We start from the raw sequence: 26,824 nt of genomic DNA on the forward strand, positions 1-26,824 counted from the left end.
GTGAGAAAAGTCATTTATATTAACTCATGTTATTAGGTTAGGTAAGAAACTCATGACATTCTAACAATCATGACCTCTTAAACTAAAGGAAAAAAAGTCCCCATCTTTGGACAATGTTAGTAAAGGAATTCACAAATAGTACACCAGTTAAGTAAAGAAGTCTATTTTAAAATAATTTATCCAAAATAATTCTTACAGGGGCACCTGGGTGGCTCAGTCAGTTAAGCGTCTGACTTCAGTTCAGGTCATAATCTCACAGTTCGTGGGTTCGAGCCCTGTGTCAGGCTCTGTGCTGACAGCTGGCTCAGAGCCTGGAGCCTGTTTCAGATTCTGTGTCTCCCTTTCTCTCTGACCCTCTCTGCTCATGCTGTCTCTCACTCTCTCTCTCTCTCCCTCCCTCTCTCAGAAATAAATAAAACATTAAAAAAAATTCTTACAGTGTATACTGAAAATCGGGATTAAAGATTCCAAAACTTTTAAAGCACAGAGTTATTAAAAACAGAGTACCCAAAACTGAGGGTAGACTATTTTACATAAGATAGTGCTTTTATTTTCTTGTACATTTCAGGTATACACAGAGAATTTTAAAGGATGATGAAGAAAAATAACAGGAATGCAGTAATCTGGCTCTCTTGATATTTACCATGTTGTAAAAAAAAGCAAACCAATGCTAAAAAGTGACTAGTTTCAAAACCAATCTTTTTCATACTGAAGTTTCACAATCTATCTTGAAACATCATAGAACTTACCTCCATGCTTACTATGAGAGAAAATAATGTCTACATTATTACCACATCATTCATGTTAGAAGCAAAAGAATGCTCACCACTGATAAAAATGCTATAATCTTTGATTTCTCTTACTAGCAATTCGCAAATCACTTGGGGTGGTTAAACTAAAACCAGCACAACTACTTACTACAAGGCCAATGGTAAATAGTATTTACCAGTTAACTGAAGCAAGGAATGAGAAATTTGAGCCAATCTGATATTCTAAATTCCTGTTTGCTACCATATTAAGATACATTGTTTACCACCTCCTAGAATATGAGAATAAATTAACATTAAATCTGAGGAGCCAAAGTGCCTGAAAGGTACTAGTCATTCAAAGTCACTATCATAGACACTAATTAGAACAGTGTATCTATAAGGCCTGTGGCCATGTAGATACTGAAATGTCATGTACTGGGATGTATTTTAAAGCAAGTCACTAATGGCAGATTACTATCAAAAGAGATGAGGTATGGCATTGTATTTAAAGCATAAAGAACTATGTAAACAAAATATTATTGTACAGAATATACACATGGCATCCTTTAATTGCTTCAATATAAGGAGTCTATATTCCCATGAGATATAAGTGATAGGTTATTATGTATTAAAATTCAGGTTTACAAAATAAAAGATAATACCAGGTGTATTAGTTTTCAAGTTTTCTACCATAACAAATACTACATTCTGAGTGGCTTCAACAACAGAAATTTATTTTCTCACAGTCTGGACACCAAAAGTCCAAGACCAAGGTGTCAGCAGGGTTAATTTCTTCTGAGACCTCCCTCCTTGACTTTCAGACGACCACCATATCCCTATGTCTTCACATGGTCTTCCTTCTGTACCGTGTCTTACTCTCTTCTTAGAAAAACAGTCATGCTAGATTAAGGATCACTTTTATGACCTTATTTTAACTTACACACCCCTTTAAAGACTTTATCTACAAATATAGTCACATCCTGAGGTAGTACTAGTGAGTACCTGAAAATATGAATTCTGCAGAATACAATGCACCCCATAACACTAAGTAAGCATTTTATTAATGTTTTATTTATTTCTAGGAGAGAGAGAGAGAGATTGAGAGAGAGAGAGAGAGACAGCATGAACAGGGGAGGGTCAGAAAGAGAGGGAGTCAGAGACTCTGAAACAGGCTCCAGGCTCTGAGCTGGCAGTCAGCACAGAGCCTGACGCAGGGCTCGAACCCATGAACCGCAAGATCACGACCTAAGCGAAAGTCGGACGCTTAACCAACTAAGCCACCCAGGCGCCCCATTAAGTAAGCATTTGATGTAGAAGATTCACAACTGAAATCTGTTAAAAACATTGGGACCCCAGGTATGTTTTTAATGAATACATTTAAAACAAAGTGAGCAACCCACATTTACAGAAATTTAATTTTCTATGGAAATAATATGTTATCCTAATTTTTTCAAAAAAAACTTTGAGGCAGTTGATATGGTTAGGACTATATGAAACATGATAACAGAGCAGCAAGTACAAAAAAAAAACACACACAGAAAGTGGAAATTACAAGACACTGTAGAGATACAGGTATAAACAAACATCCTACTATGTCTATATGGGCAATAAGTTTAACTAGGAATTAATCAGAAAGGCATAAAAAAGGTATAAAGGTATAAAACGGGGTAAGGGGTATAATAAGGGGGTAAATAAAGGTGGAGTAAATGGATTCTTATCTTTCACAGATGGGTAGCTGACAAGCTGATCCTGAGAAAGAAAATGACAAGTTCTATGAGGCAAGTAAAGAATAAATTAATATAGAAGCATCTCATAATGTCTCTTATAGTAAATCCTCTTGGCACGTAATATGCACCAGTCATGCTACATGCATAAATTAACAGGCTATGAAAAACATTCACAGCTGGAGTTTCATTATTTATCCTTTTTTTCACTCGTACACCAAACACTACTGAACCCTACTCTATTCCAGACATTAACTACTCTAGATGCTTGAGGGCCAGAGACCAAAATCCCAGCCCTCATGCAGCCTCCATTCTAGTGAACATACAATGAGAAAGCAAAGACTGAATTAAACAGTTTACAGAGACTCAGTTGAGAATGAGCAAGAACAAAAAGTCAAAGCATTTCAGGTTCGTGCTAACCATGCCTTCACTGAAATGAAGCCAAGGCTAGCAAAGATCACCAAATGAGACCACTTTTCCTCAAAATGTTAAATTACACATGAATGTATTCAAATAGATACAGAATTCCAACAATGTGTTAATAACACCCATAAGTTTACTAGTCACATTTACCAAATTTCCATATTTTGCACTTTTGGCTTCAGAATCTTTATTTTTTCGTCAGAGAAAAAACATTACAGATAACAGTTCAAACACCATCGTCAAGTACCACAAAGTACCACCACCATCCCTTCTCTTTCTCTTTCATTGTCTCTCTCTCTAAAGAAAATCAATCTTCAGAGTATTATTTTTATTTAGGTTTTTAATTTTAATAAGTATGACTGCCCAGATATAACTGATATTAATGTATTTTGTGGGTCAAAATTTTACATCAATAGCATTAAATTATGTAAATTCTTTGCAGTTTGTTTCTATCTTCCCTGTTTTGTTTTGTTTTGTATTTTTGGTTTTTTGGCCGCATCTCATTGGTACAGAAAGATCTAATTCATTCACTAAATGCTATACAGTGGATACAGCAAAAATATACTTCATTTTTTGTTCCTCAACAGGGGAATGGTCAAGTTGTTTTCTTTGTACACACACATGCATGCATATGCATACAGTTTGCAGAGAGTAAACTGAGAATGAGCAAGAAAAAAGTATCAAAGAGTTTCGTGTTATCCTTTTAACCATTTCATTGTTGAAATGAAACAGAGTAAAGCAGAGATCATACTTCTAGATTATATTCATGTAGATGTATATAGCTAGATCTAGAATGAAGCCTGCCTATATCCATCAATCTATCTGTCCATCTGATCGGTGCAATGGACACTCTGGCACATGTGTTCTTGTGCACAGGCAGGAATGTTCCTTCCTCCGGGGTAGACACTGAGTCAAGCAAGTGCTAGGTCAAAGGATACATACATCTTCAACTTGACCAAGATTTGTCAAATTGCTTTCCAAAGTAATAGAAAATAATTTCTCTCTTGCCAAACTCAGGCCCATGTTAAAAATATCAGATGTTAGGGGCACCTGGATGGTTCAGTCGGTTAAGCATGCCAGTATGGCTCAGGTCATGATCTCGCGGTTCATGGGTTCAAGCCTGCATCAGGCTCTGTGCTGACAGCTAGCTCAGAGCCTGGAGCCTGTTTCAGATTCTGTATCTCCCTCTCTCTCTGACCCTCCCGTGCTCACGCTGTCTCTCTCTATCTCAGAAATAAATTTAAAATATTTTTTTTAATTTTTTAATAAAATCAGATGTTATTTTTTTTTGTCAGAGTGATGGTATAAAGTGGTATTCCACTGCTGTTTTAGTTTCTACTTCCTAGATTATACACAACTTGTTTGAGTTGACTGAGTCCATAAATTTCAGGAGTGTGAAACTGGTCAAAATATTAGGAAAAAGCTCGTCGTCTTATTAAATACACTGTATTTCTTCTCCCACCCCATTCATCTATGAGCAATGATAAGCTGCCATACAGTCTCCACCCACCCAATATCTGAACACAGCTCTGGTGGTATGTTACACTCTCCATTCCTACCAATGAGAGAGATCTAAGAACAGTTTATGAGAAGATTTATACATTAAGTTGCAGAATATAAACACAAAATCCACAAAACAGTGCTCATCCTTACATGTGAAACACTGATATTTTCTATTTTTTAAGTTTATTTATTTTGAGAAAGAGAGCATGTGTGAGTAGGGGAGGGACAGAGAGTGAGGGGGGGATCCCAGGCGGGCTCCTTGCTGTCAGTATGGAGCCTGATGTGGGGCTCGATCCCATGAACCAAGAGTTCATGACCTGAGTGGAAAGAGAGTCAGGCAATTAGCCAACTGAGCCACCAGGCACCCCTGATATTTTCTATTTTAATTGCTAGTTGAGACCCATTAGATTGAGGTCATAACCATGTCAATGGGCCACAATGCTTGATGTAAAAAACATTAGATCTTGTCCATGCCCATACTTACAAAGAAGAGAATACTCTTCTGAGTTTCCAGCTATAATGTACCTAATCACTCCACACAGACACTGATAGAAAGTATACCTAACTGACCTTGGGCCCAAGGAATTCCAGGCTCTCAGCCCGTTGGTGTTGTTAGATCTAATTCTATTTGTCACATGGACATGCACAGGACAGGATCACAGGGGTGTGTGACACTCTTGAAACATTATTTAAGGGCTTCTTTACCTATTCTGGGTTTTTGTTGATTTTCTTTTTGGTTTTTTGTTTGTTTCTTTATAAATTTTCTTTCAAGTCCAGAGATGTGGACCAGGAGCATGTTTTGAGTTTCCTTAAAGCATTCTCTACTTTTTTAAACTGAGTTACAAGACTTACCATAACAATGTAACAAAATTGTTTCCATCCCCTAGGAAGTAATCAAATAACTTATTACTTAATACTTTTACTATTCAAATAATACAAATAGCTTCTTTGCTGTGTCAACTATTGCCTCAAGGAATATAGACATTTGCATTCTTGAGCAAAATAACAAGGTTGAGGATATTAGAATATTTAAATTTTTTTGTTAACTTCTCTTTATCTCAGAACTCCACTCTTGCTTTTAACAACATGCTCGTTATATTTAGCTCATACTAAGCAATGAAAATATCTAAATATTTGTACATATGTATGAAAATTCAAATTGTGCTTTTATGATTCTTTATTAAAAATATAGGACAAAAATTCTGATTAATACGTAAAATGTTCTTAAAACTTAGTACTGCTATGCTGACTATATTTTGCTGGCTATTTTACCTTTTCTTTCCATTTTACTGGATGCAATATAAAAATACACCATCTAGCCAATTGACGTCTGAAGTTTAAGTTATACACAAAGCCAGTACTGAAGCAGATTTGGGGACCTAGTGCATTACAGTGTGGTGTCTTTCTAAAAGTGTACATGTACTCACCGTGGAATGTTATGATTGGATATGTTACAGGTTTCCAAATTTAAAAAAAAAAAAAAAAACACTGTTTTCATTCCAATCTTGTTTATGCAAAGGCTCTAAAGATTAGAACTGGCAAGTTATTTCTAACCCTTGCCTTTTCTCCCACTTCTCCGGAGCTTCTCTCTCATGCTGGGAATCTAGATGTGACAATCTGCTATTTTCTGGAATGGTACAGTAGCAATTTGAATAGCAAGCTCTGTGCCTGCTATAGATGGTCAGAAATAGACACCTGAAACTTTAACTGCACCAGATAGAGATAAACAGGGAAACATAAGTTGATATCAAAGCTACTGACAGGGAGGAAAAAATGCCCAGTTATTCCAATACAAACATTCCCATGTCAAAAGGAAAAGTTTTAACACCTTCGTTAACGTTGATAGTGACTATAATAAATTTTCTCAATTTTTCATAAATTTGAGGTAGGAAATTTCACGTTTAGAATAAGAAGTCTGCAAAATACCCATCACAAAATATCAACTCTTCTTTTGTTTTATCTCAATAAATATAAATATACCACCTCTGCTAGCAGGTCACATAATACTACTGAGAGATAAGACTACTGGAGCTCTTCACATCATTATATTCAAAGTCACACTTCATACTCAACCATATCATTTCCCAGCAGTATCAGTTGCTTTGCTCTACATAATACAGAAGATTTAAAGAAAAACCCAAACAATTATTCCAAAACCTTACCTATCTTAAGAACAAATCACCAGAGGGCTGACATGGTATCCCCCGCCTGGAGATATCAGTCCTATTACCCAGAGCCTGTGAATAGGACCCTACATGGTAAGAACGGATTATCCTGGATTATCCAGGTAGATACTATATAACACCACAAGTGTCCTTACAAGACAGAGGGAGAGGGAGACTTCACATACACAGAAAAGGAAGAGGTGATGTGACTGTGGAGACAGACATCAGAGTGAGGCAGAATGCTAGCAGATCCTGGAAGCCAGCAGAGCAAAAAATGGATTCTCTCACAGAACATCTGGAGGACACGCACCCCTGCTGAGTCCTTGATTTCAACCTAGGATACTGATGTTGGATTTTTGCTCTCCAGAACTGTGAGAAAATAAATTTCAGTCGTTTTACGTCACCAAAATGTGGTAATTCACCACAGCAGCCTCAGGAAACTATAAACTGTATTTGCTATCATCTCAAGGTAATATATTGAATTTTCAAATTAAATTAGTAGAGCGAGGAGATGAGGGAGTCCCCCACCACTTGGGGAAAATGAGAGATCGTCTTCAAGTGTGCTGGGGGGAATCTGCGAAAGGGTTTTAAAAGAGTGAGGCCTAGAGAAAGGAAGAGTGTTTCAAGTGTGAAAAGCCAAGAGAAAGCCTAGCCCAGAAGGTAACTTTAAACTATATTTAAAGTCTCCCAAAAAATAATTTCTCAATAATTTTGAAGAGTGTTTAAAGTACTCTTACCCCTAGATTCAGGAAGCCCACTGCTAAGAATGAGGATTAAAAATATGTGCCAAAACCAGATAAAATTTCATAGATTAAGATGCTCCTTACAAGCACTCATCTATGATGTAAACAACTAGAAACAATCTAAACATCCAAATACAGAAGAGTTAAGTAAACCACATCACTTTGGCTGGATATCTTACACATCCACCCAAAAGAACAATCACAAAGAATGGGGGTGGGGCGCGCCTGGGCAGCTCAGTTGGTTGAACGCCCCCAACTTAGGCTGGGGTCATGACCTTGCAGTTCATGAGCTCAAGCCCCACACTGGGCTCACTGCTGTCAGCACAGAGCCTGTTTCAGATCCTCTGTCTGCCCATGCCTCTGCTTGTGCTCTCTCAAAAATAAACAAACATTGAAAAAAAGAATTTGGAAAAAACTTATAACAATACATCAACATGCAAAATACTATATATGTTATTGCTCTTCTTATTTAAAATGCATAGAAAAAAAGACCATAAAAACTATAAAAGATTATCGCTGACTTTTTCCTTCATTCAATCTCGCTAAACAGTTTTACTAAAACACAGAAGATGCTTTGAAGGTGAGGGTTGCTGAGAAAGCGGTCATTGGCAGGTACAAATGTTTCGGTTTTCTGGATGTTTAGAAGACATAAGAATAATACCTTATCAGCCAAAACTCCCAAATGCATATATCACAATGATCTACAATGACTTTGAATCTTTATGAGTCGTGCTGGAAAAGATATTACTACCACTTATTTACACTTGGAAGTACAAGGCTTTGAATCCACTGAAGGTCATCCTACATAAGCAGGAAGAGCTGGGAACAAAGCTACATCATGCCATTGTAGACTGGGAGCTGAATCTCCCGCCTCTATGATGATGGTACAACAGCATAGTCAGGCTTAGCCATGGGGTCTGGATAGGTCTTTTCAAGTAGCTTTAGAAAACAAGATTGAGGCCTCAAAACCTTCTGACTGGCTGATATTTAAGTATGGAGATCCTATCAGGTAAAATATCTCCGGTTTCCCTATAACCTTTTCAGATTCATGAGTAAGCCAAAATATAAATAAATCAGACTTTTATAAATATTGCCTACTACACATAACCAAAAATATGCAAGAGATACCCAATCTTCCAAATCAGTATCATCGCTTTATTTCACTTATATTTGATTCAGTATATAATTTATATTAATTTATTGGTCTAAGCATCTCCATACAACAGTATCTTAGTTTTGGTGTTTAATCATTGCATAATATATTCTAATAGTCGAAAAGCCAACACTTTTGCCAAATATTTGTTTACAGCTATAATTTCACTTATTGGGACAAATGGAATAATGACTCCTGCAAAATTCTGAAAACAACATAACCTAAAGTATGCCAAAAACTATACTGTAGTTACAAAGTTATGTTTTTTTCCAAAACACTTAATACTCTCATTTAGATTGTAGAAACAAATCATAGGCATCTTATATTTGTAAATACGCTCTAGTGAGCTTTTTTTTTTTTTTAGCAGTTTTGAGCCTGATATATTCCTAACAATAGAATATAATCAAAGAAGTGATAAACTTGGTAGAAAAAGAAAGATCATGTTCAAATTAGAGCTAATTCTAAACTTTTAAATTTAGAAAGAGCAAACTCAGAACATCAAAAGGTCAATCACAGAAAACCAACAATCCAATGTCAATTTAAAAAACTCCATTCCCAAACTTTTCTCTTTCTGTACTTGAACAGATGTTCTTATTATCAAGTCTAGATTTAACTGTCAAAAATATTGTACTCATGGGCTATATATACATGCATACACACATACACACACACATATACACATCTCACTAATTTGAAAACTTGTTATCAACTTCAATATAATGAGGACATACATTTTTTCAAACCTCTAAAGACAAACATAACATTCATTTTTATCCTTTCAGTATTAGTGAAGATATATTTTTTTATAAATCCCCGAAGAGCTTTTAACAAGGACTAAATAAAAAATCTCTACAAGCTGAAGGGTGCCTGGGTGGCTCAGTCAGTTAGCATCCACCTTTGACTCAGATCATGATCTCACCGTTTGTGAGTTCGAGCCCCACATCAGGCTCACTACTGTCAGCATAGAGCCTGCTTCAGATCCTCTGCCCCCCCTCTCTGTGTCTCTCTGCCTCTCTCTCTTTCTGTGTCAAAAATGAACAGACACTAAAAGAAAATGTCTACAAGTTCAAAGTCTTTAATGCTATCCTTCTTAAAAGATTGCTAGTTACAAACTAGTGAGAGTGGTCACAAAACACCTACTGAAAAATACAGCTAGGTCACCAACAGAACTCAACTCAAATACCAACCAGAAGCTTTCTTAAGAAATCCTACAGATAACCACATATGGGTTAATTTCCTTTTCTTTTACGATCGATATGTTTGTATCACCTTTTAGGAGTAAATGAACCATACAATGTGATCGCTTTTGCCTATTTTAGAATGTTCATATGATAATTTCTAGTAACTGAGCACAAAAGAACCATAAAAGTTTAGGGAAAACTTTGATTGCTGTATTTAAAAATTAAGTGCTATATGGAGCATATTTTTGATACTCTTTGAGACAAAAGGCATATACCTCATAAATACCAGGATATTTTTTAATGATTACTCTGAAGCACCCTATGTTCAAATTTAACCAATGGATTACATATATGTATATCTCTGCAAACTGCTTCTAAGATACCAAAATCAAGATAATTTTCCTTGATCCAGCCACCTAATGGACCACCTCTGGAAAGAACCTGAACATAAAAGTTAACATCAAAGCTGACATACAGCAGCCTGGGGCTTATTCATGAATTGATTTTTAGAATTAACAGTATTTGTCTAAAATCCCTCTATTTTTGTTTTAGAAAAAAAAATAGAGACAAAATACTTCAATTTTCTCATAGATTACAAATCAAAGAAAAACTGACGGCACTACATAAACAGTCCACCAGCCACATCTGTTGTGTGTGACACAACAGTCTCTAATGTAGAACATATAGCCTGGTCAGGTCTCTGCTGCCATCTTTGAATAAACATGTCTTGAAGTACCATTAATCTGAGCTACGAGGGATATTTTTCTTTCAAGAACAAACACATTTTCAACTTTGAGCCAACTATACAACTGTAAAACTGAGAGAAAAAAAAGAATTATAGGATGCTTATTTACACTAACAGTTGGACATACTACCAAATCTCTCCAATAAGAAGTTACGTTAGAGGAATTAGAACATTAATATCAACTATTTTCAACTATTATTCTTTTGTATCACAGCGCTTACAAAACAGTTGTTCTGCCTAATCCTTAGAGAACAAAGAAGAAATCAGTAGTTTCACTATGGATTTAACATATTTTTAAAACTTTTTTATACAGCCATCTTAAGAAGAATGATAAAATGTTCAGTACAAAAAAGCACAAAACCTGGCATTCTCTCTCAGTATTCAGTGCCTAAGATTACCAAGTTTGAAGAAATATTACAAGTTTACTTTCTTCAAATAATTCCCAAATAACCAAAGTCAAACAACAACTCCTCCCTCTTAAAAAATGATAAAAAAATATGTCAAGGAAAATACATGTCTTATTTTATAAATATCTTTTAGGCTATCCTACTGGGGGCAACAAGCAATATAAACTATTCTCAAAAGGAAATCCTTAAAAGAGTTAATCCTTTAAAATAAAAAGAAGGAACAAATGTGAACCAAAATCAAGTATCATGACATTGCTCTGAGACTATACGGAAATTTCTATGTAAATGATAGAATTTCTCTATCTCTGTCTGTGTGTGTCTCTCTCAACTCCTTTCACTTCTATAAAGGCCATAATGGCTATGTTTGGTGAGCAAAAATTGAAAAAGAGGTATAAATGCTTATTGTTTAAGAAGAGCTGGTCTGTGCTCAACACATTGGAGAAATTTCTCAAGAACAACTGATGCATATGAAAATGTATTCCCTGAAATGCTGCCAAGATCACAGATACCCAGGGTGATCCCTGACTCACAATGAGCACCTTTTGCACATCTGTAAGAGAACCTGGTGGTGGGTTATTTTTACATTATGCATCTCATCGCAAGCAAGCTGGGAAAAGAAAATGCAGATCAGTTGTGCTTTTACAGTATTTCATTTCACTATCCTTCTTGTGGGGTTACTAAAACATTGGCAGTGCCCTGCTTATGAGATATATGTGAGCCCTTTCAAGGTGGGAGTTAGCAGCACAGTTTTAAAGTGAAATATGAGAGTAACATTACAATTTCCAAATTCAATTTCAATAACTACATTAACATGACAAGGTTCTCAAGAACTGCCAAAGACAACAAAAATGGACTGTTTACCTTGAGTAGCACATTTCACTGAGGGGCTCAGATTTTACACCTCAGCCCATTTTATGTTGTTATCCATTCCTGACTATGCCACACGGCAGTAGGCTCTCTCCCCCATTCTCGCCTTTCTTCAGATTAATACCTTCCATTTACATTTCACCTTCTACTGGTGGTTCTCAGATGGCCATTTTATAGGAATGGAAGGGCACCAACAATTTCTGCCTGAAGTCATGTGAGACTCCAGCCACAGAACAGCAAGTGAACCAAGTTCCTGAGCACTGAAGAAAGAACATCTCTTTCTCACCCATTAGAGAAAGTCAATTTCCACTTCTGTTGAAGTGAGAAAGTCTCAGCTGCTCTTTATTAGCTTAGTACCTCAATGTGCTTCCCAAATTTGTGAAATAAAAAAAAAAGAAGAGAAGTCATATTTTCTCTAAGAACATACGCATATATTTCCTCTTTGGACGCCTACTCACAACGTGATGAAAAGTCTACTTCACACAAATTTACTATTCAAATAGTTAAAAAGCATTGGGGTAAAGCTTCACTGACTGTCATGGCCCAGTACCACAGAAAGAGGGATCCTCTGCTGGAATTGATTATAAACACCAAAGTGCAGTGTCTAAGGCCAAAGAAGAATGTTAGGTTTGCAAGGTTCCTTTTTAAGGTGAAATTTTTTTTCCATTTTTGGGCATTGTGACTCATTATTTCTCATTTCTTAATCTTTTCACATCTTAGATGATAAAGGAGGATTATTACTTATAGAAGAATATTTTTATTTTAAGCATATCACATTGCCATATTCTCTCCTTTTGGTAACATACATTAGCAACATTATATCAAGAAAAAATAAACCGTTCTTATCATCATTAATACCTGCACAATCTATCAGACTCCTTAAATGCTAACTTTTTTTGTACCCAAAACCTCATCAAAGTCTTGCTGAGCTAATATTCCCACATGGCAGATAAAAAACAGGCTCAGAGTGTAAAATTACTCAACAATGAACTCCAAAACTCATTATACTGTATCTCCTTAAGAAAGAGTACAGTCACGCCATTGACAAAATACACTAAAATATACAAATCCTGATTTAGAAGTTTACCTAATTATTTTTAAAAGACTTCCAACAACTGGGGCACCTGGGTGGCTCAGTCAGTTAGGTGTCCTACTCGATCTCAGCTCAAGTCATGATCTCACAGTTCACAGGTTTGAGCCCTTCATCAGGCTCTGATGACAGCAGGGAGCCTGTTTGAAATTCTGTCTCTCCCACTCTCTGACCCTCCCCTGCTCTCTCTCTCTCAGAATAAATAAACATTAAAAGACTTTCAATAACCCATCTCTAGTAACTCACCTACTCAAGGTTGGGAGATAAATTAAATCTGAGAAAGAAATCTTCTCTGGGACAAATCCTCACATATCATTTAAGATCCAGGGGTGCCTGGGTGGCTTAGTCAGTTAAGCGTCCGACTTCAGCTCAGGTCATGATCTCATGGTTTGTGGGTTCGAGCCCCACGTTGGGTTCTGTGCTGACAGCTAGCTCAGAGCCCGGAGCCTACTTCAGATTCTGTGTCTCCCTCTCTCTCTGACTCTCCCCCGTTCATGCAGTATCTCTCTCTCTCTCTCTCAGAAATAAATAAAAAAACATTAAAAATTAAAAAAAAATAAGATCCAATTCAGACATCATGTCTTATTTAAAGTTTCCTTACTCTCTATACTGATATAATTACTTCTTTAATAGGTCATATAATTTATGTAACTATTAACTGTGATTAAAAATTACATTTTTTTGTCCTCAGCAGCCAGTGCAGTACCTGGTACATATTCAATAAGTCCCTGTGTTCAACAAATGCTTGTTCAAAGAATGCACAGGCAAATAAAAGAGCTCAGTTTCAAGACTAGATAAAATTTCATCTCACATAATTAGGAGTACAAGTCAAACCTTGTATTGAAGATTCCCAAACTTCAAAAGGTACGTGAATCATGTGCAGAGCTTACTGAAATGTAAGCTCAGATTCAATGGGTCTGGAGTGGGGCCCGAGATTCTGCCTTTCCAGTAATCTCTCTCAGGTAATGACATCGCTGCCGTTTCTCAGACCACCCTACGGGCAGCAAGTACTTAAACTACTGGGATAACACACATCAGCCTTGGTGAATGGTTTAGAAAGCCATATGTTCCTCTTGAATGTTCACCTCTATTTAGACCTGGCTCCAAACCTCAAGTTATTAAACTTAATAACTAAGAGCAATTATGTGTTTATGTGCATTTCCCTAGATGAGACCCAAGCTTTTTTGAAAAGGACCATTCTTAATGATGTGTGTTTTTTCAGTCCCAAGTGGCAGGACAGTGCTGTATGTGTAGGAGAGACTCAATTTCATATTAGTTAAGTAAATACAAAATTAAGTACTGGAGGGTACAAGCTATCAGTGGTCTGTCTATCCTCTGTCACTGTGCCTGGCTTGGTGCCGCTAACACAGGAGAACCTCAGTAAATCAGTGCTGAGTGAATGAATGAACAAGCAGACAAACCATTCCTTTTCTGTAAATCATCGGGTTTTTATCACCCCGATCAATGCCAAGTTCTGGCACTGGATAAAAATTCAAACTGATCTGGTAAGCCCTGGACATTAATGAATTTGCAGTGTTATAAGGATCATATGAATAATCTCTTTGCTGTTCTATTTTTGAATGTTACCTTTTCTCCCCCACTACATGCTGCAAACACTTTCATTCCAAAATTTCCTTTCTGCTGCGCCAGGATTGAAATTTGTGGCCACTACTGTTTTGTTTTTAAACTCAGGATTACTGCCTTTCAAAACCTACTAAAACCTAAAATATCAGCAGCCATGTGATGGAAGCCATAAGACAATCATTCTCTTTCTTTTTAGAGTATCAGGGTCTTACCTTGACAAAACTTACTATAACCTAGGAAGATATGAATAGAACTTTACATTTAGTTTCTAAATGTACCTTGTTAACTTGTTATCAAAAGGGAAGAGAATTATCTGCAGAAAAATGTGTCTCAGATATTCATCAGAGGATCGGACAGTTTCACTGAACAGGGCTTAATTGATTTATCTCCATATATTTCAGTAAATTAAGATGTAGGTATATGTACTTTGGGAAAATGCTAAAAGTGTTTAACTTTTTAATGTACCAACCAAGTATTAAGGACCCACTACACACAATGCACATATTAGGGTGTTGTGAGGAGTATAATTATCTCAAAAACATTTTGCGAAAATTCATACAACAAAATTTCATGAAAACAGGAAAGGATGAAAGATATTTAATTTTAACTTCTAAATTATTCAAGTATTACTTTTAAACCAAATTTAAAAATAAATAATGTTTTAAAGACATGCACTGAGCTTAAAAAGATGCAATATTTGTCTATTCCTTTAAATACTTCTGCTATGGCCTGAATTGTGTCCCCCCCAAATTCATATGTCAAAACCCTAACTCTCAATGTGATAGTATTTAGAGATGGAGCATGTGTGAGGTAATTATGTTTAGACAAGGTCATAGCTAGGGGGCCCTTATGATGGGATTAATTCTCTTATAGAAAAAGGCACCAGAAAGTTCTCCCACCTCGTCTCCTTCAATCAGACCAGCCTGCTGCTCACCTCAACCGCCAAAGTTAGGACCCAGTTAAGAAACAGTCATTTGCAAGCCAGAAAGGATGTCCTCATGAGACTAACCATTCTGGCAATCTCATCTCAGATTCGGAGTCTCCAGAACTGTGAGAAAATACATTTCTGTTGTGTAAGCCACCAGCTCTATGGTATCTTGGTGTGGCCGACTGAGCTAATCCAACTTCTCTGGCTGCCTTTTGTACCTTTACATAAGAATGATTCTAGGTCATAATTAGGTTCTTTAAATTGCCATATGTGCTTTTTAAGATATATTAAGAGTTTCAGAAGTGGGGTTGGGGTTAACAAATATTCATTCTTCAACTGTTAATTGTTCAGAGACAGAGAGAAAGAGAGGGAGAGAGGGAGGGAGGGAAGGAGGGAGGGAGGGAGGGAGGGAACTCTGCATTTATTTTAACAAGTAACTCAGAAATACACTTTGGGTGAGGGGTTACCTCATTAGCAATAAGCGCAGACATGCAGACATTCCCCTACACAAAACCTCTTTCAGCAGCATCAGAAAGAGAATGCTTTTTGCATGTGTCACTTCTCAGGTCCAAGCCTCTAGCACGCTTCTTGTTATATGCAATTAGCTCCATGCCAAGATTTAGTACATTTCATAATAAATCCCTTGACCGCATTAACTGCAGGCTTGGCAAAGATGGAAAGGCTCTATTCACGAAGGCAGAAAACAAGCCACAGGGCTTACCCCACAGCAAAACTCACTTGCTGGATGCCAACACACTACAAATTTCAACAGCCTGCCATGCCCTCCCTCCATTCCTCCCCCTCTGTTTGGGGCAGAGGAGGGGGCAGAAAAATACAACCTGCCATGGGATTGTGATTAAAGAGTGTGTAAGAGTGAAAAGCGCTACAAACTGGGTTTGTTTACTTCTTCCTCCTCCTCCTCCTAAATCTTGTTACTAGCTTGTTCCCTTGACTAACCCTCCAAACCCACCCACCCCACAAAAACCTAAAGTCACTTCACAGATGAGATCCAGAATTTACCCTCATTTAAACAGTAACCATCTGTTGCTTACAGGAAGACAGCGGCTCCTACTCAGGTTTCCCCTTCTGGAACATGAAGGCTGTGGGCCACCATGGTTATGCTGTATGGGAGGGCTCTCTGCTGGACAGCAGCATCGCTGCAAAATCTGGAAGAGGCTCAGGACCATCCTCTGTTCCCATAAAAACAAAGAGTAAAACCTTTTGTTTTTCAATAACCGCTTTTTTGCACTGAAAGAACCAGAATATTCGTTCACACGGCAGAGCAGAATATGTATGGATGGAATTCAGATGAGCTGCAATCTGAATTTCAGTCATAACTTGTTTTCATTTTAGTAACTGCAGTCTCAATTTCCTCATCTGGAAAACAGAGATAATGCTGAGCTGTGATAAGACTTAAGACATGTTTGGGTCAGAACATGGGGTGCCTGAGGGACTCAGTCGGTTAAGCATCCAACTTTGGCTCAGGTCATGATCTCACAGTTGGTGAGTTCAAGCCCCCTTTTGGGCTCTGTGCTGACAGCTCAGAGCTGGAGCCTGCTTCGGATCTGTGTCTCCCTCTCTCTTTGCCCCTCCAATGCTCATGCTCTGTCTTCTACTCTCTCTCTCAAAAACAAACATTTAAAAAAAAAATAAAAAAGAAAGAAAATGCCTATCATGTATAAGGTACTTCTTATAAATTCTAGATATATATTATTTTTAAAAATGTAATCACAGTCAAATTAAGATAAAAACATAGGGCCCTGGGTGGCTCAGTCAGCTGAGCATCAGACTCTTGATTTCAGCTAAGATTATGATCTCAAGGTCGTGCGATCAAGCCCAGTGACAGGCTCCTGTGCTGAGCTTAGAGCCTGCTTAAGATTCTCTCTCTCTCTCTCTCTCTCTCTCTCTCTCTCTCTCTCTGTCTCCCCTCCCTCCCCACCCCTTCCCTTCCTAACACTTTCTCTCTCTTTCTCTCAAATAAAAAAAAATACATATTTATATAGGAAGGCAAGGGATAAAATATCTTTATTAAAACTCTATTAAGTTCCCTTTTGGATAACACACTTGGAACATCAGCCCTGTACTATTTACAATAAAAATTCATAACGATGGAGGTGTCTCTTGGATTCTTGTTCACTGAAGCTCCAATATACACTTGAAATAAGGAAAATGAGGCTACTAGGGAGCCTGGGTGGCTCAGCCAGTTAGGCATCTGACTCTTGATTTAGGTTCAGGTCATGATCTCACCGTTCATGAGATCAAGCCCTGCTCCTGCTCTGTGCTGACAGCACAGGGCCTGCTTGGGATTCTCTCTCTCTGCCTCCTCCCCATTCATTGCTCTCCCCTGTGCATGTACTCTTTCTCTCCCTCAAAATCTCTCTCTCTCTTTTTCAAAAAAGAGGGGCACCTGGGTGGCTCAGTCAGTTGGCCATCCAACTCTTGATTTCAGCTCAGGCCATGGTCTCACAGTTCGTGAGCTGGAGGCCCACATCCAGGGATTCTCTCTCTCTCTTTCTCTCTCTCTCTCAAAATAAATAAGTAAACTTAAAAAACATTTAAAGAAAAAGAAGGCTCCTAAAGTCTATATTCAATATTTTTAAAACTAATCCTATTCAATTTTGCATCATGTATGATAAAATTTCAACTGTTTTAATACTGGTAAAATATCAAGTATTCAGTGTAAGAAACACTGGAGTAAGTGGTTCCTTTAAAGATCTTTCATTAATAACTTTTCTAATAATAAAATCCAATAAAACAATTCAATTTCATGTAGATAAACTTACAAGAAAAGATCTGAATTTGAGACTAGCTTGAAATACTGGGTCACTGTCACTTTACTTAGGGACGTAAGCACAAACTTATAGACAGCCCTCCTCTGTCTTGACCCCAGCCTTATCACTTTATCAGTTCTGCACCAACTTACTACCAATCTATGCTTTAGTTTCCTTATCTGTAACAGAATTCATAATACAATGTGGGAACATTTACAAGGTGCTCAGAACAGTGCCTGATCCATAAAAAGCACTTAGTATCATTAGTGTTATTATTTATACTATTATGAGGATGAATAACCATATAGTTGCAACTACTTACATTGGGCAAACACAGCCTATGTTTTCCTGCTCCTGGGGCTTTAGTAAGAGACTTTACCTGCCATCATCTTCTTCCCATTTTGCCTATCTAAAATCCTCCCCAGTCCTCTGGGGCCCAGCTCAGAAGTCGCATCTCCAAGAAGGCCATTCTCAATCCTCCCACCCAATGTACTATTACTTCTGGTACCACCATCACAATGTATAAAAGTAGATACATAAAATATCTTTAATAATGTACATGTACAGAGTGCAAATGAAATAGAAGGCAAGAAAGGAGCTAAAGAGGGCTGGGCAGATGGGAAGGAGAGACAGAACTGGAAGAATATAAAACCAAAGTGTGAAAAGGGCTCAACTATGTGACGGAATTAATGAAAATATTTATTTTCTTCTTTTTGCATTTTATACTTTCTAAGTGGTCTAAAATAAACAAGTCTAACTCATGTAATTAAAAGAAGGGGAAGTTATTATGATAACAAAAACAAGATTTAACTTACCACCTCATTGCTAGCCCAAAATGAGTCACAGAAGGGATCCCCATGAGGAAGCATCTAGAAAAGATCTATTCAGGTGAACGTCTTCTGAAGGTCTTCACATAACTCTATGAAGTTGGGTTCCAATCTCTTCATTTAAAGGATTAGCAAAAAGTATAAATAAAATGATACAAGTACTTATACACTATGAAAAGAGATCAATGAAAACTATTAGTCAGGTTTTAACTGTACTGACTGCCTACTGTGTCATCTATAAAACAGGATTTGCATCATCCAAAACACAAGGTGTAGATAAAAAACAAAGTAGAGTCTGGAGGGCTTCTGCCTGCTGTGAACACCCAGCTCCTCCACCACCAGCAAAAAAACAACAACAAAAAAAAAGTACAAGTATTAATTCAGACATCAAGTGTTTTCCCATAGTACTTCATCAATTCTGCCACTATACTAATGATAGTAATTACCCACTTCTACTGGGAGTTTCTCCAAGGCAAGAGTTTCTTTTTCATCTCCAAACACCTAGTATTTGGCACAGAGAGGAAAAATGGAAAATAGGTTTGTTGAATTTAGCATTGGAACTAGCAAATTAAAAATGTTTATTCCTTCTAAGTGATAGAGTTTTTCTTCCACCTGGTTCTATTGTCTCAAAAGCCATGAAGATGCATCCTTTGTCATTCTACAAACTTCGTGCATACACACCTGGCCTCCTCTCTATAAATTCAACATTTCTATTTCCTTAAAAGGTCCTAATGTGTTTTGGGTTTTGTTAAGAAATTCTAGGTTTAATGCATAGTGAGCAGAAAATGCTACTTGTCATTTTTCTACTTAATGAAATCAATGTTTTCCCACTGATGGATGATCAATTTTATTAATGTGTGACAGGCCACTTGAGAAAAATGTGTCACCTCTATCTCAGGGTGAATGTGTATACACACACACACACACCTCCATGAATCCCACCCTGATTATGTTGTTTAGATCTTCTATCTCCTATTAACCTTTTGTCTACTTGACCTGTCTTGTGCCAAGTGTAGTGTACTGAAGTCACCCATTTGCAATGGACTCTGTCTTCTTGCATCTCTTGATTTTTATTTCATAAAGGCAGTTGCCCGTGGGTTATTTAGAAAATACATACTTTGCTGTGGATTGTGGTGGTTAGCACTGGAAAATGTCCTCTGTGATGCCTCATATTTTGATCCTGGGACTCTCCTTTGTCTGCTCTCAGGAGCCCCGCTTTCTTACTGTGTCTCTATTCTCAACATACTTTTGTCCATCCTTTATTTTTGGCCTTTCTGAATCACCCTTTTTAGGGGTATCTCTAATAAAATAGTACATAGCTGGGTTTTGTTTTAGACGCCAAAATGAAAACTTTCTTTTACCAGGTAAGTTAACCCCACTCATATCTATCATTATGGCTCATATATTTGGTCTCGAATGTATCATAATCTTGTGCAATTATGTGTATTTTCTTGCTGTTTGTTCTTTTATTTTAAACGATCTGGGGATAGCATTTACAAATGGACTATTTTTGTTAGAGTGGTTGCCTTTGTACTTGCACAATTTTCATGTCCTTAAGTTTTGTTTTTTTGTTTAATGTCTTACAATATGCTGGGTTTTTTCGCTATCCTTTAATACCAGCTATTGCTATTGCCAACAAGACAAAGACCTTAATTTCCTAGCATCATCTTTTTCCTTCCCTCTAATTTTTTTTTAGCTGTGATATCTCACCTCTACCTTTGTTTTAGTCTTACATGTATATTTATTTATTTTAAAATAATCACTATCAGTCCTCTTGCTCATCATTCGTTTAGATACAGCTCATCCTCTGGTAGATTCCTCAGGAAGAGCTGATGGGTACAAAATTCCCCACTGCTTTCCTAAAGCCTTGATGTTCGAAGGATAGTTGGGCTATAAAATTCTTGGTTCATACTTTCCTTCAGTTACTTTGGTATCACAGTAAAAATTGTACCTTGGGGGGCGCCTGGGTGGCTTAGTCGGTTGGGCGTCCGACTTTCGCTTAGGTCACAATCTCGTGTTCATGGGTTCGAGCCCCGCGTCGGGCTCTGTGCTGACTGCCAGCTCAGAGCCTGGAGCCTGTTTCAGTCTGTGACTCCCTCTCTCTCTGACCCTCCCCTGCTCACACTGTCTCTCTCTCTCTCTCTCCTAGAAATAAACATTAAAAAAAAAAAAACTGTACTTTGGCTGCCTTGCTTTCTTTATCTGTTGTTCCTGAAAGTCTAATATCAGTCTAATTACTTTGCCTTTGTATACTGTCTGCTCTTTTTGCCTACTGGCCTTGAGAATATTATCATTATCTTTAAAACAGGCTAAATCTCAGAGCTGGTTGTTCAGGGTTAATTTTCCCACGTAACCATTTTCAGCATGCATAGATTCAGGTCATTTTCTATTTGTGAAAGATTTTCTTAAATTTCAGTTTTAAATATTGGTTTTGTATATTCTGGTTTTTTTCTTCAGAAGACAATGCAGGTATTTTTCTATCATTGCCTATCTTCCTATCTTCCACTTCTGCTACTTCCTCTTTGATCCACGTTGGTGCTTTGTGTCATTTGTATTCTCTTGGCATTTTGCCCTTTATTTCTCTGATGTCTCTTATTAACTTCCATTTGCATCCATTTTCCCTTGGGTGCCTTGCAATGTATCTTTATTTTTTTTTCATAATTTGTCTTTTTCTTCCATTTATTTCCTGAGTTCAATACACACATAATTTTTCATTTTTCCTTGCTTTTTTTTTCATTTCTGCTTTTGGTTCTTAAAATTATGATTAAAGGTAGGTTTTCATATACTCAAATACTTGCTAAATATATTTAACTCTGTTTGGAGGGCAGAGAGGTTTGTTTGTTTTTTTCTGCTTCCTGGTTGTCTTCCAGAACAGAGGTGGAATATCACCTGACTTTGTTGTTGATTTCCACAAAAATCCATTTCCTGATTTTCTTCAATAGAGCTGTATAGATTTTATTTCCCTTTCGTTCATTTTTTCATACTGGAATGCTTTCTGGTACTCTCTTCTGTCAGGCTGGCAAAGTCCAGGTACATTAGCTGTTTTACGTGGATCATTTATTTATCTGATTTGGTGATAAGAGGAAAGTGCTGAACCCCCCAAAGATTATGGTTTTATTTTGCTTTCTAAAATAGCGCCAAACTTACCCTTCTCCCTTCCTTTGTCCTTCACCATCTAATTACCAAAGGACTCTTCTTACCTTTTTACTTTTTCTCCCTGAAAAGCTATACATTTGGAAGCCTGTCTCATCAAATTGCTGGTCTGACCCTTCAAATAATATTCTTTGAAATCCTTTTCCTACAGTCTTGCTCTGATCTGCCCAGTTTCTTTTTCAGTGTTCTCGGATTTGGGCTGTATTGAATCTCTCTGGTGCAGTCTCTCCAACTTTTCCTCATGGTCCAGGTCCCTTTCCATCCTCTCCACAGTTTTACTCAGTCGGCATTCTACGCTGCAAACCTGCAACACGAGCACCACAGTGGAGGGACAGCACTGTGTCGGGCTGCCAGGCTCACAGTTTGCAATCTCACATCCCCTGCCTTCAAGTAATATTGAGGGTATACTTCTGCAAAGAGATTTAATACTTGTGAATTTAAATCATCAGGAGAGAAGACCTGGGGAGGTTATTTACACAACACCTTCCCTTGTGCTCAGCCACCTGAAAGGTCTATGGTCATTTTTAAAACATTTTCCACAACCTGGAAAAGAATGTGTATTCAACGGCTTTGCTGTGCAGTATACAGCACAGAGCCATGGTATTCAAATGTAGTATCTGGGTAGCTACACTCTTCTTATATGCTCGCTCATTAGGGACCTGCTTTGGTCAATTAATAACTAAGAGCATTGCATCCAAATCTCCTTCTGAACAGGGGCATCTGTCAACTTCTACCTGCAGCTCAGTTAATTTTAGCTTTAAAAAAATTAAGCCATGCATTTAGAGACATACAAGAACTATTGTTATCTTTCAGGATATCTGAATCCCTTACTGAAATGTAGTGGCCTTGTTTTATCAGTAGTAATGTGTTTTCATCTTAAAGTGTTATTTCTTCTTGCAGGGTTGGGTCACCAGTGATATCAGATACAGAGCTCTGTTATTTTTCTAGATTCACGTTTTCTTATTTTTGATCTCTAAAGATTTCCCTTTGTATCTTGCCAGCATAGCAGTGCATTTAAAAATATATTCAAGGGGTACCTAGGTGGCTCAGTTGGCTAAATGTCTGACTTCAGCTCAGGTCATGATCTCGCAGTTTGTGGGTTTGAGCCCCGCATCGGGCTCTGTGCTGACAGCTCAGAGCCTGGACCTGCTTCAGATTCTGTGTCTCCCTCTCTCTCTGCCCCTCCCTTGCTCATGCTCTGTTTCTGTTTCTTAATAATAAATAAATGTTTAAAAAAGTTTAATAAATAAAAATAAAAAATATATTCAACATTAGTTTATGCTTGTTATATATTTTAAATATCTTGATTTTTCAAAATATTTATTCTGTCATAATGTCAGAAATGGGAGCCAAGTGTCCTTTTTCTATATAAATTTAACACTTCGTTCAAAAACTACAGATCATTTTGGCTATTTTCTCTGTACAATCTTCTTCTCTGGTAATAAATTTGTTAGCTCCAATAGCTCCAGTTAAAAAACAGAGATACTCTGTATTCCTTTCTTATGGTTTTAAAAACAAATCAGAATAGAAAAATATTCAAACTTCACCTTTTTATGCAAATCCTTAAGAATAGGTAGATCTGGGGTGCCTGGGTGGCTCAATCGGTTAAGCATCCAACTTCAGCTCAGGTCATGATCTCACAGTTCATGGGTTTGAGCCCCGCGTCGGGCTCTGTGCTGACAGCCAGCTCAGAGACTGGAGCCTGTTTTAGATTCTGTATCTCCCTCTCTCTCTGACCCTCTCTGCTCACGCTGTTTCTCTCTCTCTCTCAGAAATAAATAAAACATAAAAAAAAATTTTTTTAAAGAATAGGTAGATCCTTCTAAACATCAATAATGAATTTCTTTAAAAAAAAAAAAGATGCAACATTTTCAATTTGTTTCTTTTTACTGAGTCTTCTTTTCAGTGACTGGATGGAAAAGACACTGGTATCTGGGTAACTGTAGTTATTGCTACAAAAATAAACCACCCTAAAACTCAATAGCTCCAAACATTAATTACTGCTTATGAGTCTACAGGACAGCTGGGAGATTCTTCAGGTCTCCACTGGACCCACTCAAGTGCATGTCAAGGTACAGGTTGCGTAAGGGGCTCTGCTTGTCTCCTAACGGGACTCTCTTCCATGTGTCAGGGTCAGCTGGCTGATGGCTAGTCTAGAATGGCTGGCCTCAAATTTTTAGCAATTTGGCTGTGTTCCACGTGGCTGTTCATCTTACCCCAGGCCAGGTCATGCTGTCACGGTGGTGGCAGAGTTCTAAAAGAGAACCGAAGCAAGCAAGGCTCTTGAGCCTTAATCTGGGAATCGGCACACCCATATTTCTGCTACAATCTATTAGGTGAGGCAAATCATGACGCCAGCCCAGGTTCCACAGGTGGGCAAAGACTCTACCCTCTTAAAAGGAAGCGCTGAAAAATCACATTGCAGAGGATATAGATACAAGGAGAAATGGGGGACTGGAATAATTTTTGTCATCAATAAGCCCAATCTGTACATATAAAACTTAAGTCTGCAGTTGATATTTCATGAGATGTTATTTTATGAATGTCTAAAAATTCTGTTACACTTAAGCAAGGTTATGTAAAATTCTAACCCCTCCCTAGTGGCCTCAACTTTTATCTGTTTTAAGGAGATCCTCTAGTTGATTTAAGGTCAGTTTTTATATGAAGCTAGAGGAGTAAGCAGGTAGTTAAGACTCTGCTCAAGGGCACTGGAAATCTGTTAAAAGCTTTTAACTGGGGGAGCTGTATCACTAGTTTTGAATCCTTAAGGGATCACTCTGGCTTCATTGTGGACATGCATAAGACTAGAATCAGAAAAATAGGTTATAATTTATAACACTGGTTTAGGAAAGATAGTGCCCTAGATGTGGGTACCAAGGGTAGAGACACATAGCAGTAGACAGATTTAAGGAATAATTATGGCATGGAACTGAGTATACTGCTAAGTATGTTTTCAACACACCTACTACGTGCCAAATATTCTGACAGATTCTGGAGATTCAATAGTCCATCTACTCAGGGAACCCTCACCTCAATGCAGAACAGAGATATGGATCAAAAAGCACATGTTCCTCAAAGTATGACTGAAAACTCATTTCCTTTTTCCTACCATAGTTAAATTTGTTTAATGTTTATTTATTTTGAGAGAGAAATGGAGAGAGTGGGAGAGGGGCAGAGAGAAGGAGACACAGAATCTGAAGCAGGCTCCAGGCTCTGCATTGTCAGCATAGAGCCTGACATGGGGCTTGAACTCATAAACTGTGAGATCATGACCTGAGCCGAAGTCTAAGACTGAGCCACCCAGGTGCCCCTTTGCTGCCATAGTTTAAATGCAAATGTATCCAATTTAGTGACACATGTTTAGTTCTACAAAGAGAGTAGAACAGGATCACATATATCTATCCTTGTCCACATCTGTTTATCAGAATTTTTCCTCAGATGTGAATGTAAATACTTCAGCAATACAATTACTCTCTATTTTGTCATAGTTTTTCTAATCCTTGCTGTCCTACCCCCAACCCACTCAATTCCCACCAACCCCTAAAGCATTCAAGGTTTTAACCTCTGGATTCAAAAAATGGGAACAAATTAAAACTTGGTACAGTAATGACAATGACACAAAAATAATTTATAAAGAAATATGGCGTAAACAGGCATTCTATGTTCTGTACCTTAAATTTTCTGGATTATATATACACTGACTAGGCAGCAATGAAGAATCTTACACCTGGAAATCATTTTTTAAGTATATTAAATAAAATTCTTATGAAGTGTATTAAGGAATAGATTACATATATTAGGAAAATACATAAATACATATTACATGTATTCTGCTTGGTTAAAAATAAAGTTATCAATAAGTTGTTTCACGTTTTACATGAACACTCCCAAATACATTGTGAAAACAGGAAAAGTGGAAACAAAAAAATGAGCATGTGTATCACTGTGAATAAGAAACCCTTGGGGAATGAGCTATTGCAGTAATATTTGATTAGGGGCAGAGATAGGAAGTATGAGATAAGGCTACCTAGAATGTCAATGCAATGGAATTTGCAAATACTTTGTTCTGTCTTGTTTTTTGGACACAGACTCCTTAGCGACTCTGACCAGAAAACATATATACAAACAAATAAGGTATTTAGTTTCAGAATTCACAGACCCCGTCTCCCAACAAGCTACCTCAGATTCACCTTATAAAAGAAAGAGCTCTGGCCTGGAACCCAGCTGACAGCTGCCTTCTTCTTCAGTGGAAGAAGGGAGGTGAACTAGAACACAGTTACTTTCCTAAGTCTCTTTTCCAAGTTTTCAGTGTCTCTACGTGACACTTCCAGGAAGGGAGATCAGGAAACAGAGCCCTGCACTGAAACCTGGGTGCTGCCCACAAACCCAAGGGAACTAGAAGAAGGGGAAGGAGAAAGGAGGGAGGAGGAAGGTGAAGAGAAAAACAGAAGAGTAGTAAGAGCAGAGAGGAGGAAAGAAGAAGGAGGGAAAATGGGAGGGGGCAGGGAAGGAGGAAGGCAGGCCGGCAGGAAGGGTGAAGAGGTCAAAGCAAAGGAGAAAAGAGGCCAGTGTGTCTCCTAACTTCAGCCTGGTGCCGGTTCTGACTCTACCTATAAGCAGACCTGAAGGTGAGGATCTGTACACTCAATCTACATTGCCAACCAAATCAAAGCAAAAATGTTAACAGTTTAAATGTATGAATTCCTGTATTTATAATCACGATATCTGGTAAGTGTTGTTTGCAAAAACGAGTTTATTCTGTTAAATGCTTATTTATTTTGAGCGGGAAAGCAGCAGGGAGAGAGGGAGAA

General features: G+C 37.7%; 1 protein-coding gene across 5 annotated transcripts in view; it reads right to left on the reverse strand.

Moving 5' to 3' along the window:
- BMPR1B (bone morphogenetic protein receptor type 1B) overlaps nucleotides 1-26,824 on the reverse strand; it is a 394,444-nt gene that overhangs the window by 244,130 nt on the left and 123,490 nt on the right. Inside the window, exon 1 of one of the 5 annotated variants that reach the window (XM_039241284.1) lies at nucleotides 16,315-16,336. The exons of the other annotated variants lie outside the window; for them this stretch is intronic. The gene's annotated coding sequence lies outside the window, so the exon portion shown is untranslated. Of the gene's footprint in view, nucleotides 1-16,314; nucleotides 16,337-26,824 lie in introns of those variants that run through there. 5 annotated transcript variants of the gene reach the window in all.

The sequence above is a fragment of the Hyaena hyaena genome, unplaced genomic scaffold (genome assembly GCF_003009895.1).
Source record: "Hyaena hyaena isolate Hyena2069 unplaced genomic scaffold, ASM300989v1 scaffold_191, whole genome shotgun sequence".
NCBI classification, from domain to species: domain Eukaryota; kingdom Metazoa; phylum Chordata; class Mammalia; order Carnivora; family Hyaenidae; genus Hyaena; species Hyaena hyaena.